The sequence below is a fragment of the Hemiscyllium ocellatum genome, chromosome 21 (assembly GCF_020745735.1).
Source record: "Hemiscyllium ocellatum isolate sHemOce1 chromosome 21, sHemOce1.pat.X.cur, whole genome shotgun sequence".
NCBI classification, from domain to species: Eukaryota; Metazoa; Chordata; class Chondrichthyes; order Orectolobiformes; family Hemiscylliidae; genus Hemiscyllium; species Hemiscyllium ocellatum.
In genome coordinates this window covers 20,824,912-20,843,692 of record NC_083421.1, presented here as the reverse complement: position 1 = coordinate 20,843,692, position 18,781 = coordinate 20,824,912, and the positions used below count along the sequence as shown (strand labels likewise).

General features: G+C 49.4%; 1 protein-coding gene across 5 annotated transcripts in view; it reads right to left on the bottom strand.

Annotated features, from left to right (window-relative positions):
• Window positions 1-18,781, bottom strand: part of LOC132826021 (torsin-4A-A-like) — an 87,055-nt gene that overhangs the window by 10,154 nt on the left and 58,120 nt on the right. For 2 of the 5 annotated variants that reach the window (XM_060841735.1, XM_060841741.1), the window contains exon 1: window positions 7,359-7,525. The exons of 1 other annotated variant lie outside the window; for it this stretch is intronic. The gene's annotated coding sequence lies outside the window, so the exon portion shown is untranslated. Of the gene's footprint in view, window positions 1-1,143; window positions 1,232-7,358; window positions 7,534-18,781 lie in introns of those variants that run through there. 2 more of the 5 variants (XM_060841736.1, XM_060841737.1) reach the window with 2 other exon arrangements.

The following is an 18,781-nucleotide window of genomic DNA, read 5'->3' as shown; positions in this document are numbered from 1 at the left end:
TTCACATGGAAACTCCCAGTCCCCGTGAATCCCCCCCTCCCCGTCCATCTACCCCCCCCTCCCTGTGCCTCCACCAGCTCCATGATGGAATGCCCATTCCTGTTTCCTGGCCCCTCCCCCCCCCGGCCTTGGGCCTTCCCCCTCCCTGTCTCTCCAACATGGCTCCCCACCTGGCCATGCGCCCCCACGCCCCTCACCCCAATCTCTGCTACACCTGGTGTCAGCCGGACCGGACCCAAAATTCTGGAATTCTCTCCCGACGTCGCTTTCCCTGTGATTACGGCCGGGCTGCTGTGCCCCTGCGCAGTGCCCCCCTCTCTTCCCCCCCCCCCCATAGCCATTGCCTGTGTACCCCAAAGTACAAGGTGGTTAACATTCAAGTGGACCCGAGATGCTTCGGGGAATTAAGGGCTACAGGGAGAACGCTGGTGAGTGGAGTTGAAATGCCCATCAGCCATGGCGGAGTGGACTCGATGGGCCGAATGGCCTTACTTCCACTCCTATGTCTTCCGCGCTAATACAAGAGGCTGGGTACATTCTAACACCAAGGTCTGGGCAGTTAGGGTGGTCACTGACCCCTGGAGTGGGCCCTGAGATGTTGGCTATCCAAGATGGTGGCCACAAGGTGGGAGGGTTGAGCTGGGGTCACCAGGGACCACCCCCCCACCCCCTGGGGACTGTGATGGTCACCAGATTTACAGGTTCTTCAGGCTGTAAGAAGCTTCACTAAACAGCACCTCACCACAGGTGAATTTCACCCTCACCCTGTTCATATTACCTTCGCTCTGTGGGTTACTCTCTGAGTGTCTGTCCTCAGCTGTCATTAACACTGCCCTCGGAGTACCTTGGCACTGGCCGTTGAGTGTACAATGTTTAGCTTTACCTGGGCGGGGAGGAACTCCACCCACTTGGAGAAGGGGTGAGAATGACAAGGCTTTATTTAAAAGGAGCCAGACCGTTGTGTGAGAAGTTTGTCCACTCAGTGTGTAATTAACCTGGAGTACACTGCCTGGAAATGTGCCAGCGCCGGGAAGGGGGGGGGGGGGGGATTCAAACAAGGCAATGAGCAGAAATAATGTGCAGAGTTACAGGAAAAAGACTGATGATTGGAACGAGATAATGAGACTTGAATAATACACGCACCACGAGCTGAATAAGCTCCCTCAGCATTGAACAATTCTGCCATTGTGTGCAGCGAGACCGAGTTGATGTGACAGGCCGGAAACACATGGTGATAAAATGTTTTCTGCTCTTTCTGACAGTGCAGCCTGACACAGTGCAGTTCCTCAATATGTGCGATGTGATACATGGGTTATTTACTGGAACTGCAACAAGAATAACTTGCATTTAAATATCGCCTCTCACACAACACCACACCCCAAGACGTTGCACCGGAGTTTGACCTGACGGACGTTGCCACCGAGTTACAGGATGGCCAAAGGCCAGTCTGGAGATGACCACGGGCTGCGGGAGTGGACAGATCTGGTTAAGATTCAGATAACACCAGGATCTGACCCAGCACTCTGTCCATCCTGAGACTCTTGTGGAATGATTTGGGGAGATGCCGGTTTTGGACTGGGGTGGACAAAGTTACAAATCACACCACACCAGGTCAGAGACCCAACAGGTTTAATTGGAAGCACTAGCTTTCAGAGTGACGCTCCTTCATCAGGTGGTAGATGAAGGTAGAGCGCTCCGAAAGCTACTGCTTCCAATTAAACCTGTTGGGACTCTAACCTGGTGTGGTGTGAGTTTTAACTCTTGTGGAATGGTAGAGTAAGAGAGTTCCAGAACTTGAGGCTGGGCTGTAATGTTAGATCGCAAACTGATTTCTTCAAACCAAACCATATTGGGTTAAAGGTTAATTGGACAGGCCGATGAAAAAGCAAAATGGAGAAATACATGAAAACCAGGCCCGATGCCAAACCAGCCTGTTTTTACTGGGGGGGAGGGGGGGGCAAGAGGAGGAACTGCCCGACCGTGAGGGGCAGTGGGACCTGCCTGACTGTGCCATTTAAATAGGATCACCTCGACTTGTATTCAACCTGTCTTTGAGGGTTGAGGGACTGTGAAATGGTGAAACAGCACCCAATCGGAGCAGTACTAACATCAGGGACTCCATCCCGCTCGACAGACCTTACCCATCGGACCGGGATCGTGGGACTGGGAACCTGGACTTTTCCCCCATTGGGCTGCTGGAGTTGCTGGGGTCCGGTGCCACAGAGTGTCAGACAAGAGCACCCAACGTTTCCGAGACTCAGCGAGACCATGTGAGTCTCACTCACAGTCATACAGCATGGAAACAGACCCAACCAATCGCTGACCATGTTCCCAAACCAATCTGCTGGCACTCAGCCCAGCTCCCTCCAAATCTTTCTGATTCCTGTCCTTGTCCAAATGTCTTTTAAATGGTGTACCCGCATCGCCAACTTCCTCTGGAAGTTTATTCCACATGTGAACCATGCGCTAAAAGGCCGTCCCCTCTCATGTCCTTTTATAACCTTTCTCCTCTCACCTTAAAAATACAGCCCCGAGTCTCGAAATCCCCCACCCAAGGGAAAAAGACAACTACCCTTCACCTTACCTACGCCCCTCGTGATTTTATAAACCTCTGTAATAACGTCACCCTCCTCTACTCCAGCCTAAAATCCCAGCCTTTCGGTAAATCTCTTCTGAACCCTCTCCAGCTCCTTCCTGAAACATGGCGACCAGAACAGGCCTCACCACCATCCTGTACAATTATTCCAGTATATAAGTACATAGTGTTGTTTAAGTTAACAGATTCACTCACTAATGTCTCGAGTATACACTAAGTGAGTAAGTTTGCTTCCTGTCTTGTTGCATTAATTTTGGTCAGACCTTAAAGAAACCGTCAGGTCCATTCGGCCTACACCAGCCTTTCCCCAGGGAGTGGGAACCGAGTACGCAGTGCCGCAGGGAGCTCACAGTCCCCCTGCTCTCGTCTCGCCACTTTATGTGGGAGAGTGGGTCACCCAGCTGCTGCTGCCGCTGGGTCTAGTCAGAGAGGGTTGTGTGATGATTGGGCAGTGCGGAGGGTGAGCAGTGTGGGGATGCGAGGGGGGATGGAGGGTGTGAGGGAGGGACGACGTTGCTGGGATGTGGGACAGAGAGTGAGTGTGGGGTGTGGGAGGGACAAAGATGGCACTCACACTGACCGACTGAAGGACAACGACCTTCGACCCGGACTGCACTGTCCCGGGTCGGATCGCCCTCTCTGACAAATAACTGACCTATCCCAGGCAGCGGCCTCAGGCCAGGCCTAGTGTGTTGTGGGTCACAGCATCCACTGCCCGTCCTGACAGAGGGGGTGGGGGGTAAAAGGGGGTTCCTCCCCTTACCAGCCCCATCCACCAGGATCGCCACGAGGCTGTCCACAAAGTGAGGGGCCGAATGTCCCTTCTCTGCCGCGTCACGGGGAAACGTCAGGGGGCACACCGGCAGACACACAGAGGCCGGTCCGATCTAGGACGTCCAGGCAGAGGTGTGTGACAGGGAGTGGGAAGGCCCGGCCCAGCCACTGACCGATGGGGACCGGGCCCGGCCCAGCCACTGACCGAAGGGGACCGGGCCCGGCCCAGCCACTGACCGAAGGGGACCGGGCCTGACGATAATGGGAGGTTAACAGGAGAAACCTCACTGGGCCTGGTAGAGAAAAACACCCACCCCCCCCCACCCCCAACACTCAAACCTGACTCAACTGACAATTCACCGAAAAACAACCCATGAATCAGGCAGAGAGTGATGGCAACAGATACCCACAGTAAAGGGGTTAGGGAGAGAGGGGCGTAATGGGGACAGGGAGTGTGGGTCAACAGGAGACAGAGGGAGGAGAGGAGGACAAGAGCGGGCTCATAGGGGCATGGGAGGGGTAATGTAGACAGAGAGTGAGGGCATTAGGGACATGGTAATAGGGAGACAGAGTGAGATTAGAGACACAGGGAAAGTATTAGAGACACAGGGGGAGGGTAATACAGAGACTCAGGGGGAGGGTAATAGAGACACGGGGAGGGTAATACAGAGACTCAGGGGGAGGGTAATAGAGACACAGGGGGAGGGTAATAGAGAGACACAGGGGGAGGGTAATAGGGACACAGGGGGAGGGTAATACAGAGACTCAGGGGGAGGGTAATAGGGACACAGGGGGAGGGTAATACAGAGACACAGGGGGAGGGTAATACAGAGACACAGGGGGAGGGTAATACAGAGACACAGGGGGAGGGTAATACAGAGACTCGGGGGAGGGTAATACAGAGACTCAGGGGGAGGGTAATACAGAGACACAGGGGGAGGGTAATAGAGAGACACAGGGGGAGGGTAATACAGAGACACAGGGGGAGGGTAATACAGAGACTCGGGGGAGGGTAATAGGGACACAGGGGGAGGGTAATACAGAGACTCAGGGGGAGGGTAATACAGAGGCACAGGGGGAGGGTAATACAGAGGCACAGGGGGAGGGTAATACAGACACAGGGGGAGGGTAATACAGAGACACGGGGAGGGTAATAGAGACACAGGGGGAGGGTAATAGAGAGAGAGACACAGAGGTAGGGTAATAGAGAGAGACAGAGGGAGGGTAATACAGAGACACAGGGAGAGGGTAATACAGAGACACTGGGGGAGGGTAATAGAGGGACACAGGGGGAGGGTAATACAGGGACACAGGGGGAGGGTAATACAGGGACACAGGGGGAGGGTAATACAGAGACACGGGGGGAGGGTAATACAGAGACACGGGGAGTAATAGAGACACAGAGGGAGGGTAATACAGAGACACGGGGGAGGGTAATAGAGAGAGAGACACAGGGGTAGGGTAATAGAGAGAGACAGGGGGAGTGTAATACAGAGGCACAGGGGAAGGGTAATACAGAGGCACAGGGGAAGGGTAATACAGAGGCACAGGGGAAGGGTAATAGAGAGAGACAGAGGGAGGGTAATAGAGAGAGACAGAGGGAGGGTAATAGAGAGGCACAGGGGGAGGGTAATACAGAGACACGGGGGAGGGTAATACAGAGACACAGGGGGAGGGTAATACAGAGACACAGGGGGAGGGTAATACAGAGACACAGGGGGAGGGTAATACAGAGACACAGGGGGAGGGAAAGAGGGACACAGAGGGAGGGTAATAGAGAGACACAGGGGGAGGGTAATACAGAGACACAGAGGGAGGGTAATACAGAGACACGGGGAGGGTAATACAGAGACACAGGGGGAGGGTAATAGAGACACGGGGGGGAGGGTAATAGAGACACGGGGGGGAGGGTAATAGAGACACGGGGAGGGTAATACAGAGACACAGGGGGAGGGTAATACAGAGACAGAGGGGGAGGGTAATAGAGAGACATGGGGTAGGGTAATAGAGAGAGACAAAGGGAGGGTAATACAGAGACACAGAGGGAGGGTAATAGAGACACAGAGGGAGGGTAATAGAGGGACACTGGGGGAGGGTAATACAGAGACACGGGGGGAGGGGAATACAGAGACACGGGGGGAGGGGAATACAGAGACACTGGGGGAGGGTAATACAGAGACACAGGGGGAGGGTAATACAGAGACACAGGGGGAGGGGAATACAGAGACACTGGGGGAGGGTAATACAGAGACACTGGGGGAGGGTAATACAGAGACACAGGGGGAGGGCAATACAGAGACACTGGGGGAGGGGAATACAGAGACACTGGGGGAGGGGAATACAGAGACACAGGGGGAGGGGAATACAGAGACACAGGGGGAGGGGAATAGAGACACTGGGGGAGGGTAATACAGAGACACAGGGGGAGGGTAATAGAGACACAGAGGGAGGGTAATAGAGACACAGGGGGAGGGTAATACAGAGACACAGGGGGAGGGTAATAGAGACACAGGAGGAGGGCAATAGAGACACAGGGGGAGGGTAATACAGAGACACAGGGGGAGGGTAATAGAGACACAGGAGGAGGGCAATAGAGACACAGGGGGAGGGTAATAGAGACACAGGGGGAGGGTAATACAGAGACACTGGGGGAGGGTAATAGAGACACTGGGGGAGGGTAATAGAGACACTGGGGGAGGGTAATAGAGACACTGGGGGAGGGTAATACAGAGACACTGGGGGAGGGTAATAGAGACACTGGGGGAGGGTAATACAGAGACACTGGGGGAGGGTAATACAGAGACACAGGGGGAGGGTAATACAGAGACACAGGGGGAGGGTAATACAGAGACACAGGGGGAGGGCAATACAGAGACACAGGGGGAGGGTAATAGAGACACAGGGGGAGGGTAATAGAGACACAGGGGAAGGGTAATAGAGACACAGAGGGAGGGTAATACAGAGACACAGGGGGAGGGTAATAGAGAGACACAGGGGGAGGGTAATACAGAGACACAGGGGGAGGGCAATACAGAGACACAGGGGGAGGGTAATAGAGAGACACTGGGGGAGGGTAATAGAGACACAGAGGGAGGGTAATAGGGAGGGAGAGTGAGTGAATGTTAAGTGTAGACAGACAGACGGAGAGTGGGTCAGTGAGCCTGGAGAGGAGCAGAGAGTGAGTTGCCTGTGTGTTGTTCCGCACTGACTGCCCCATTCAGCTCGGTGTCCCTGTGTGAGTGCGGACCCAGTGTTTCAGGGTGAGCAGCCCATGGAGCAGGCAGTCCGGTGGGAGCGGAGGGTGTGCCCAGCTCCTGGCCTGGAACCTCGGGCTACCCCCCCCAGGCTGCACACTCTCGCTCCCCCCCCCCTAGGCTGCACACTCTTCCCCCGACCCCCCTCCAGGCTGCACACTCTCGCTCCCCACCCCCAGGCTGCACACTCTCGCTCCCCGCCCCCACCCCCAGGCTGCACACTCTCGCTCCCCCCCCCCTAGGCTGCACACTCTTCCCCCGACCCCCCTCCAGGCTGCACACTCTCGCTCCCCACCCCCAGGCTGCACACTCTCGCTCCCCCCCCCCCACCCCCACCCCCAGGCTGGACACTCTCGCTCCCCACCCCCAGGCTGCACACTCTCGCTCTCCCCCCCCCACCACAAGGCTGCACACTCTCGCTCCCCACCCCCAGGCTGCACACTCTCGCTCCCACCCCCCCCACCCCCAGGCTGCACACTCTCGCTCCCCACCCCCAGGCTGCACACTCTCGCTCCCCACCCCCAGGCTGCACACTCTCGCTCCCCCCCCCCACCCACCCCCAGGCTGGACACTCTCGCTCCCCACCCCCAGGCTGGACACTCTCGCTCCCCCCCCCCAGGCTGCACACTCTCGCTCCCCCCCCCCCCCCCCCCCCAGGCTGCACACTCTTCCCCCCCCCCGGCCCTGCTCCCAGTCCCCGGTGACCGGGACAGAGCGGGGCTGACACTGCCTACCTGCCGCACGGTGAGCGCTCCTCAGCCCCGGAGCCGCCACATTGACAAAAACTTCGCGAACAGGAACGAAAGTGCTTCTAGAAACACACACCCAGAGAGAGAGGCACAGTCACAACCCCTCACACCATCTCCTCATCAGCAAAACCACTTCCCCTCCGCAAGATCACTCCCTCCCTCTGTAACTCTGTAACAAGATCCCTCCCTCTGTAACTCTGTAATAAAGTCCCTCCCTCTGTAACAAGATCCCTCCCTCTGTAACTCTGTAATAAAGTCCCTCCCTCTGTAACTCTGTAACAGGATCCCTCCCTCTGTAACTCTGTAACAAGATCCCTCCCTCTGTAACTCTGTAATAAAGTCCCTCCCTCTGTAACTCTGTAACAGGATCCCTCCCTCTGTAACTCTGTAATAAAGTCCCTCCCTCTGTAACTCTGTAATAAAGTCCCTCCCTCTGTAACTCTGTAACAGGATCCCTCCCTCTGTAACTCTGTAATAAAGTCCCTCCCTCTGTAACTCTGTAACAGGATCCCACCCTCTGTAACTCTGTAATAAAGTCCCTCCCTCTGTAACTCTGTAATAAAGTCCCTCCCTCTGTAACTCTGTAACAGGATCCCTCCCTCTGTAACTCTAATAAAGTCCCTCCCTCTGTAACTCTGTAATAAAGTCCCTCCCTCTGTAACTCTGTAACAGGATCCCTCCCTCTGTAACTCTGTAATAAAGTCCCTCCCTCTGTAACTCTGTAACAAGATCCCTCCCTCTGTAACTCTGTAATAAAGTCCCTCCCTCTGTAACTCTGTAACAGGATCCCTCCCTCTGTAACTCTGTAATAAAGTCCCTCCCTCTGTAACTCTGTAATAAAGTCCCTCCCTCTGTATCTCTGTAATAAAGTCCCTCCCTCTGTAACTCTGTAACAAGATCCCTCCCTCTGTAACTCTGTAATAAAGTCCCTCCCTCTGTAACAAGATCCCTCCCTCTGTAACTCTGTAATAAAGTCCCTCCCTCTGTAACTCTGTAATAAAGTCCCTCCCTCTGTAACAAGATCCCTCCCTCTGTAACTCTGTAATAAAGTCCCTCCCTCTGTAACTCTGTAACAGGATCCCTCCCTCTGTAACTCTGTAATAAAGTCCCTCCCTCTGTAACTCTGTAACAAGATCCCTCCCTCTGTAACTCTGTAACAAGATCCCTCCCTCTGTAACTCTGTAATAAAGTCCCTCCCTCTGTAACTCTGTAACAGGATCCCTCCCTCTGTAACTCTGTAATAAAGTCCCTCCCTCTGTAACTCTGTAATAAAGTCCCTCCCTCTGTAACTCTGTAACAGGATCCCTCCCTCTGTAACTCTGTAATAACGTCCCTCCCTCTGTAACTCTGTAATAAAGTCCCTCCCTCTGTAACTCTGTAACAGGATCCCTCCCTCTGTAACTCTGTAATAAAGTCCCTCCCTCTGTAACTCTGTAACAGGATCCCACCCTCTGTAACTCTGTAATAAAGTCCCTCCCTCTGTAACTCTGTAATAAAGTCCCTCCCTCTGTAACTCTGTAACAGGATCCCTCCCTCTGTAACTCTGTAATAAAGTCCCTCCCTCTGTAACTCTGTAATAAAGTCCCTCCCTCTGTAACTCTGTAACAGGATCCCTCCCTCTGTAACTCTGTAATAAAGTCCCTCCCTCTGTAACTCTGTAACAAGATCCCTCCCTCTGTAACTCTGTAATAAAGTCCCTCCCTCTGTAACTCTGTAACAGGATCCCTCCCTCTGTAACTCTGTAATAAAGTCCCTCCCTCTGTAACTCTGTAATAAAGTCCCTCCCTCTGTATCTCTGTAATAAAGTCCCTCCCTCTGTAACTCTGTAACAAGATCCCTCCCTCTGTAACTCTGTAACAAGATCCCTCCCTCTGTAACTCTGTAATAAAGTCCCTCCCTCTGTAACTCTGTAACAAGATCCCTCCCTCTGTAACTCTGTAATAAAGTCCCTCCCTCTGTAACTCTGTAATAAAGTCCCTCCCTCTGTAACTCTGTAACAGGATCCCTCCCTCTGTAACTCTGTAATAAAGTCCCTCCCTCTGTAACTCTGTAATAAAGTCCCTCCCTCTGTAACTCTGTAACAAGATCCCTCCCTCTGTATCTCTGTAACAGGATTCCTCCCTCTGTAACTCTGTAATAAAGTCCCTCCCTCTGTAACTCTGTAATAAAGTCCCTCCCTCTGTAACAAGATCCCTCCCTCTGTAACTCTGAAATAAAGTCCCTCCCTCTGTAACTCTGTAATAAAGTCCCTCCCTCTGTAACTCTGTAACAGGATTCCTCCCTCTAACTCTGTAATAAAGTCCCTCCCTCTGTAACTCTGTAATAAAGTCCCTCCCTCTGTAACTCTGTAACAAGATCCCTCCCTCTGTAACTCTGTAATAAAGTCCCTCCCTCTGTAACTCTGTAACAAGATCCCTCCCTCTGTAACTCTGTAAAAAGATCCCTCCCTCTGTAACTCTGTAATAAAGTCCCTCCCTCTGTAACTCTGTAACAAAGTCCCTCCCTCTGTAACTCTGTAACAGGATCCCTCCCTCTGTAACTCTGTAATAAAGTCCCTCCCTCTGTAACTCTGTTACAAGATCCCTCCCTCTGTAACTCTGTAATAAAGTCCCTCCCTCTGTAACAGGATCCCTCCCTCTGTAACTCTGTAATAAAGTCCCTCCCTCTGTAACTCTGTTACAAGATCCCTCCCTCTGTAACTCTGTAATAAAGTCCCTCCCTCTGTAACTCTGTAACAAGATCCCTCCCTCTGTAACTCTGTAATAAAGTCCCTCCCTCTGTAACTCTGTAACAAGATCCCTCCCTCTGTAACTCTGTAATAAAGTCCCTCCCTCTGTAACTCTGTAACAAAGTCCCTCCCTCTGTAACTCTGTAATAAAGTCCCTCCCTCTGTAACTCTGTAACAAGATCCCTCCCTCTGTAACTCTGTAATAAAGTCCCTCCCTCTGTAACTCTGTAATAAAGTCCCTCCCTCTGTAACTCTGTAACAAGATCCCTCCCTCTGTAACTCTGTAACAGAGTCCCTCCCTCTGTAACTCTGTAATAAAGTCCCTCCCTCTGTAACTCTGTAACAAAGTCCCTCCCTCTGTATCTCTGTAACAGGATCCCTCCCTCTGTAACTCTGTAACAAAGTCCCTCCCTCTGTATCTCTGTAACAGGGTCCCTCCCTCTGTAACTCTGTAATAAAGTCCCTCCCTCTGTAACTCTGTAACAAGATCCCTCCCTCTGTAACTCTGTAATAAAGTCCCTCCCTCTGTAACTCTGTAACAAGATCCCTCCCTCTGTAACTCTGTAATAAAGTCCCTCCCTCTGTAACTCTGTAATAAAGTCCCTCCCTCTGTATCTCTGTAACAGCATCCCTCCCTCTGTAACTCTGTAATAAAGTCCCTCCCTCTGTAACTCTGTAACAAAGTCCCTCCCTCTGTATCTCTTTAATAAAGTCCCTCCCTCTGTAACTCTGTAACAAAGTCCCTCCCTCTGTAACTCTGTAATAAAGTCCCTCCCTCTGTAACTCTGTAACAAGATCCCTCCCTCTGTAACTCTGTTACAAGATCCCTCCCTCTGTAACTCAGTAATAAAGTCCCTCCCTCTGTAACTCTGTAACAAGATCCCTCCCTCTGTAACTCTGTAACAAAGTCCCTCCCTCTGTAACTCTGTAACAAGATCCCTCCCTCTGTAACTCTGTAACAAAGTCCCTCCCTCTGTAACTCTGTAATAAAGTCCCTCCCTCTGTAACTCTGTTACAAGATCCCTCCCTCTGTAACTCTGTAATAAAGTCCCTCCCTCTGTAACTCTGTAACAAAGTCCCTCCCTCTGTAACTCTGTAACAAGATCCCTCCCTCTGTAACTCTGTAACAGGATCCCTCCCTCTGTAACTCTGTAATAAGATCCCTCCCTCTGTAACTCTGTAATAAAGTCCCTCCCTCTGTAACTCTGTAACAGGATCCCTCCCTCTGTAACTCTGTAACAAGATCCCTCCCTCTGTAACTCTGTAACAAAGTCCCTCCCTCTGTAACTCTGTAATAAAGTCCCTCCCTCTGTAACTCTGGAACAAAGTCCCTCCCTCTGTAACTCTGTAGTAAAGTCCCTCCCTCTGTAACTCTGTAATAAAGTCCCTCCCTCTGTAACTCTGTAATAAAGTCCCTCCCTCTGTATCTCTGTAATAAAGTCCCTCCGTCTGTAACTCTGTAACAAGATCCCTCCCTCTGTAACTCTGTTACAGGATCCCTCCCTCTGTAACTCTGTAATAAAGTCCCTCCCTCTGTAACTCTGTAACAAGATCCCTCCCTCTGTAACTCTGTAATAAAGTCCCTCCCTCTGTAACTCTGTAATAAAGTCCCTCCCTCTGTAACTCTGTAACAGGATTCCTCCCTCTGTAACTCTGTAATAAAGTCCCTCCCTCTGTATCTCTGTAATAAAGTCCCTCCCTCTGTAACTCTGTAACAGGATCCCTCCCTCTGTAACTCTGTAATAAAGTCCCTCCCTCTGTATCTCTGTAATAAAGTCCCTCCCTCTGTAACTCTGTAACAAGATCCCTCCCTCTGTATCTCTGTAACAGGATTCCTCCCTCTGTAACTCTGTAATAAAGTCCCTCCCTCTGTAACTCTGTAATAAAGTCCCTCCCTCTGTAACTCTGTAACAAGATCCCTCCCTCTGTAACTCTGTAATAAAGTCCCTCCCTCTGTAACTCTGTAATAAAGTCCCTCCCTCTGTAACTCTGTAACAGGATTCCTCCCTCTGTAACTCTGTAATAAAGTCCCTCCCTCTGTAACTCTGTAATAAAGTCCCTCCCTCTGTAACTCTGTAACAAGATCCCTACCTCTGTAACTCTGTAATAAAGTCCCTCCCTCTGTAACTCTGTAACAGGGTCCCTCCCTCTGTAACTCTGTAACAAAGTCCCTCCCTCTGTATCTCTGTAACAGGGTCCCTCCCTCTGTAACTCTGTAATAAAGTCCCTCCCTCTGTAACTCTGTAACAAGATCCCTCCCTCTGTAACTCTGTAACAAGATCCCTCCCTCTGTAACTCTGTAATAAAGTCCCTCCCTCTGTAACTCTGTAACAAAGTCCCTCCCTCTGTAACTCTGTAACAGGATCCCTCCCTCTGTAACTCTGTAATAAAGTCCCTCCCTCTGTAACTCTGTAACAGGATCCCTCCCTCTGTAACTCTGTAATAAAGTCCCTCCCTCTGTAACTCTGTTACAAGATCCCTCCCTCTGTAACTCTGTAATAAAGTCCCTCCCTCTGTAACTCTGTAACAAGATCCCTCCCTCTGTAACTCTGTAATAAAGTCCCTCCCTCTGTAACTCTGTAACAAAGTCCCTCCCTCTGTAACTCTGTAATAAAGTCCCTCCCTCTGTAACTCTGTAACAAGATCCCTCCCTCTGTAACTCTGTAATAAAGTCCCTCCCTCTGTAACTCTGTAATAAAGTCCCTCCCTCTGTAACTCTGTAACAAGATCCCTCCCTCTGTAGCTCTGTAACAAAGTCCCTCCCTCTGTAACTCTGTAATAAAGTCCCTCCCTCTGTAACTCTGTAACAAAGTCCCTCCCTCTGTATCTCTGTAACAGGATCCCTCCCTCTGTAACTCTGTAACAAAGTCCCTCCCTCTGTATCTCTGTAACAGGATCCCTCCCTCTGTAACTCAGTAATAAAGTCCCTCCCTCTGTAACTCTGTAACAAGATCCCTCCCTCTGTAACTCTGTAATAAAGTCCCTCCCTCTGTAACTCTGTAACAAGATCCCTCCCTCTGTAACTCTGTAATAAAGTCCCTCCCTCTGTAACTCTGTAATAAAGTCCCTCCCTCTGTTTCTCTGTAACAGGATCCCTCCCTCTGTAACTCTGTAATAAAGTCCCTCCCTCTGTAACTCTGTAATAAAGTCCCTCCCTCTGTAACTCTGTAACAAAGTCCCTCCCTCTGTATCTCTGTAATAAAGTCCCTCCCTCTGTAACTCTGTAATAAAGTCCCTCCCTCTGTAACTCTGTAACAAAGTCCCTCCCTCTGTAACTCTGTAATAAAGTCCCTCCCTCTGTAACTCTGTAATAAAGTCCCTCCCTCTGTAACTCTGTAACAAGATCCCTCCCTCTGTAACTCTGTTACAAGATCCCTCCCTCTGTAACTCTGTAATAAAGTCCCTCCCTCTGTAACTCTGTAACAAAGTCCCTCCCTCTGTAACTCTGTAACAAGATCCCTCCCTCTGTAACTCTGTAACAAGATCCCTCCCTCTGTAACTCTGTAATAAAGTCCCTCCCTCTGTAACTCTGTTACAAGATCCCTCCCTCTGTAACTCTGTAATAAAGTCCCTCCCTCTGTAACTCTGTAACAAAGTCCCTCCCTCTGTAACTCTGTAACAAGATCCCTCCCTCTGTAACTCTGTAACAGGATCCCTCCCTCTGTAACTCTGTAATAAGATCCCTCCCTTTGTAACTCTGTAATAAAGTCCCTCCCTCTGTAACTCTGTAACAGGATCCCTCCCTCTGTAACTCTGTAACAAGATCCCTCCCTCTGTAACTCTGTAACAAAGTCCCTCCCTCTGTATCTCTGTAATAAAGTCCCTCCCTCTGTAACTCTGTAACAAAGTCCCTCCCTCTGTAACTCTGTAACAAGATCCCTCCCTCTGTATCTCTGTAACAGGATTCCTCCCTCTGTAACTCTGTAATAAAGTCCCTCCCTCTGTAACTCTGTAATAAAGTCCCTCCCTCTGTAACTCTGTAACAAGATCCCTCCCTCTGTAACTCTGTAATAAAGTCCCTCCCTCTGTAACTCTGTAATAAAGTCCCTCCCTCTGTAACTCTGTAACAGGATCCCTCCCTCTGTAACTCTGTAATAAAGTCCCTCCCTCTGTAACTCTGTAATCAAGTCCCTCCCTCTGTAACTCTGTAACAAGATCCCTCCCTCTGTAACTCTGTAATAAAGTCCCTCCCTCTGTAACTCTGTAACAAGATCCCTCCCTCTGTAACTCTGTAACAAGATCCCTCCCTCTGTAACTCTGTAATAAAGTCCCTCCCTCTGTAACTCTGTAACAAAGTCCCTCCCTCTGTAACTCTGTAACAGGATCCCTCCCTCTGTAACTCTGTAATAAAGTCCCTCCCTCTGTAACTCTGTAACAGGATCCCTCCCTCTGTAACTCTGTAATAACGTCCCTCCCTCTGTAACTCTGTTACAAGATCCCTCCCTCTGTAACTCTGTAATAAAGTCCCTCCCTCTGTAACAGGATCCCTCCCTCTGTAACTCTGTAATAAAGTCCCTCCCTCTGTAACTCTGTAACAAGATCCCTCCCTCTGTAACTCTGTAATAAAGTCCCTCCCTCTGTAACTCTGTAACAAGATCCCTCCCTCTGTAACTCTGTAATAAAGTCCCTCCCTCTGTAACTCTGTAACAAGATCCCTCCCTCTGTAACTCTGTAATAAAGTCCCTCCCTCTGTAACTCTGTAACAAAGTCCCTCCCTCTGTAACTCTGTAATAAAGTCCCTCCCTCTGTAACTCTGTAACAAGATCCCTCCCTCTGTAGCTCTGTAACAAAGTCCCTCCCTCTGTAACTCTGTAATAAAGTCCCTCCCTCTGTAACTCTGTAACAAAGTCCCTCCCTCTGTATCTCTGTAACAGGATCCCTCCCTCTGTAACTCTGTAACAAAGTCCCTCCCTCTGTATCTCTGTAACAGGATCCCTCCCTCTGTAACTCTGTAATAAAGTCCCTCCCTCTGTAACTCTGTAACAAGATCCCTCCCTCTGTAACTCTGTAATAAAGTCCCTCCCTCTGTAACTCTGTAACAAGATCCCTCCCTCTGTAACTCTGTAATAAAGTCCCTCCCTCTGTAACTCTGTAATAAAGTCCCTCCCTCTGTTTCTCTGTAACAGGATCCCTCCCTCTGTAACTCTGTAATAAAGTCCCTCCCTCTGTAACTCTGTAATAAAGTCCCTCCCTCTGTAACTCTGTAACAAAGTCCCTCCCTCTGTAACTCTGTAATAAAGTCCCTCCCTCTGTAACTCTGTAATAAAGTCCCTCCCTCTGTAACTCTGTAACAAGATCCCTCCCTCTGTAACTCTGTTACAAGATCCCTCCCTCTGTAACTCTGTAATAAAGTCCCTCCCTCTGTAACTCTGTAACAAAGTCCCTCCCTCTGTAACTCTGTAACAAGATCCCTCCCTCTGTAACTCTGTAACAAAGTCCCTCCCTCTGTAACTCTGTAATAAAGTCCCTCCCTCTGTAACTCTGTTACAAGATCCCTCCCTCTGTAACTCTGTAATAAAGTCCCTCCCTCTGTAACTCTGTAATAAAGTCCCTCCCTCTGTAACTCTGTAACAAGATCCCTCCCTCTGTAACTCTGTAACAGGATCCCTCCCTCTGTAACTCTGTAATAAGATCCCTCCCTTTGTAACTCTGTAATAAAGTCCCTCCCTCTGTAACTCTGTAACAGGATCCCTCCCTCTGTAACTCTGTAACAAAGTCCCTCCCTCTGTAACTCTGTAACAAAGTCCCTCCCTCTGTAACTCTGTTACAAGATCCCTCCCTCTGTAACTCTGTAATAAAGTCCCTCCCTCTGTAACTCTGTAACAAGATCCCTCCCTCTGTAACTCTGTAATAAAGTCCCTCCCTCTGTAACTCTGTAATACAGTCCCTCCCTCTGTAACTCTGTAACAAGATCCCTCCCTCTGTAACTCTGTAACAAAGTCCCTCCCTCTGTAACTCTGTAATAAAATCCCTCCCTCTGTATCTCTGTAACAAGATCCCTCCCTCTGTATCTCTGTAACAGATCCCTCCCTCTGTAACTCTGTAATAAAGTCCCTCCCTCTGTAACTCTGTAATAAAGTCCCTCCCTCTGTATCTCTGTAACAAGATCCCTCCCTCTGTAACTCTGTAATAAAGTCCCTCCCTCTGTATCTCTGTAACAGATCCCTCCCTCTGTAACTCTGTAATAAAGTCCCTCCCTCTGTATCTCTGTAATAAGATCCCTCCCTCTGTATCTCTGTAACAAGATCCCTCCCTCTGTAACTCTGTAATAAAGTCCCTCCCTCTGTATCTCTGTAATAAGATCCCTCCCTCTGTATCTCTGTAACAAGATCCCTCCCTCTGTATCTCTGTAACAAGATCCCTCCCTCTGTAATATTGTGTCAAGATTGCTCCCACTGTAACACTGTAACAAGATCATTCCTATTGTAACTATTGTATTATAGTTAGAAGTGAAACTATCACTACATTCTAATAGATGAAAGGCTTAACAGACCATCAACTTTTCAATGTATAATTTCAGTTACATCAAACTGCAAATGTTTGCTATAAATTCTGTGTTAAGATCGAGCCCTCCACTATCACCTGATGAAGGAGCGTCGCTCCGAAAGCTGGTGTGCTTCCAATTAAACCAACTACAACCTGGTGTTGTGTGAGTTTTAACTTTGTAACAGGATCAGTTGTGACCACTCCCACTGAATCAGCGTAACAAGATCACTGACACTGTAACTAGATTGTTCTCACTGTAACATTGTAAAAACACCACTCCCACTGTGACACTGTAACAGGATCACTCCCATTGTAACACACTAACAAGTTTACTCTCACTGTAATGTATTAATAAGATCACTCTCACTGTCACACTGTAACAAAACTGCTGTAACAGGATCACTCTCACTGTAACATTGAAAGAATTGTGGTCCAAATATAAAACTGTAACAAGATCACTCCCACTGGAACAAGATCACTCCCACTTTATTGTTGTAACAAACCCAACCTACTGTAACACAGGAACAAAATTGATCTCATAATAACACTGTATCAAGATCGCTCCCACTGTAACAACATCTCTCCTACTGTAATATTATAACAAGATCAGTCCCACTTTAGGAGTGTAAGAAGATTGCTCTGACTGTAACAGCGTTGCTCCCACTGTAACTTTGTAACAGGATTACGCTTGTTGTGACACTGCCACAAGATCGCTCCCACTGTAACATTGTAACAAACCCACCTCGCTGTAACACAGTAACAAGATCGCTCTTATTGTAACATTGTAACAGGATCGCTCTCACTGTAACACAATTATTCTCACTGTAACATTGTAAAACCATTGCTTCCACTCTAACAAGATTGCTCCCACTGTAACTCTAACAGAAGCACTCTCACTGTAACATTGTGACAAACATAGTGCTGTGCCACAAGGACCTGTTTTGGGACCACTGGCTGTTTGATATTTATAAATGACTTAGACACAGGCATAGGTGGATGGATTAGTAAGTTTGCAGACGACACTAAAGTCAGTGGAGTGGTGGACAGTGTGGAAGAATGTTACAGGTTGCAAGGGGACTTGGATAAACTGCAGAACTGGGCTGAGAGATGGCAAATGGGGTTTAGATTAGATTAGATTACTTACAGTGTGGAAACAGGCCCTTCGGCCCAACAAGTCCACACTGACCCGCCGAAGTGCAACCGACCCATACCCCTATATTTACCCCTTACCTAACACTACGGGCAATTTAGCATGGTCAATTCACCTGACCAGCACATCTTTGGACTGTGGGAGGAAACCGGAGCACCCGGAGGAAACCCACGCAGACACGGGGAGAACGTGCAAACTCCACACAGTCAGTCGCCTGAGGTGGGAATTGAACCCGGGTCTCAGGTACTGTGAGGCAGCAGTGCTAACCACTGTGCCACCGTGCCACCCACTATGCAGCTAAATGTGAGGTGATACACTTTGGGAAGAATAACAGGAAGGCAGAGTACTGGGTCAATGGAAAGATTCTTGGTAGTGTGAGTGTGCAGAGGGATCTTGGAGTCCATGTACATAGATCTCTAAAAGTTTCTACCCAGGTGGGTCGTACTGTTAAGAAGGCATAAGGTGTGTTAGGTTTCATTGGTAGAGGGATTGAGTTCTGGAACCACAATATCATGTTGCAAATGTACAAAATGCTAGTGCGGCCACACTTGGAATATTGTGTATAGTTCTGGTCCCCATATTTTGGGAAGGATGTGGAAGCATTGGAAAAGGTACAGAGGAGATTTCCCAGGATGTTGCCTGGTCTGGAGGGAAGGAGACTTGGATCTGCTCTCACTGGAAAGAAGAAGGTTAAGGGGGGATTTGATAGAGACATACAAGATGATCAGAGGGTTAGATAGGGTAGACAGTGACAGTCTGGACTGGTTGGGCCAAAGGGCCTGTTTCCACACTGTAGGGAATCCAATCTAATTTAACAGGATCACCCTCATTGTAACACTGTCACAAGATCACTCCCACTGTAACATTGAAACAAGATCTCTCACAGTGTAGCAAGATTGCTCACCCTGTAACATTGTAAAAATGTTGCTCCTACTGTCACATTATAACAAGATCACTCTCACTGTAACACTGTAATAGGATCACTCACATTGTAACAGAGTAACAGGATCACTTCCATTATAACAGCATTGCTCCCACTGTAAC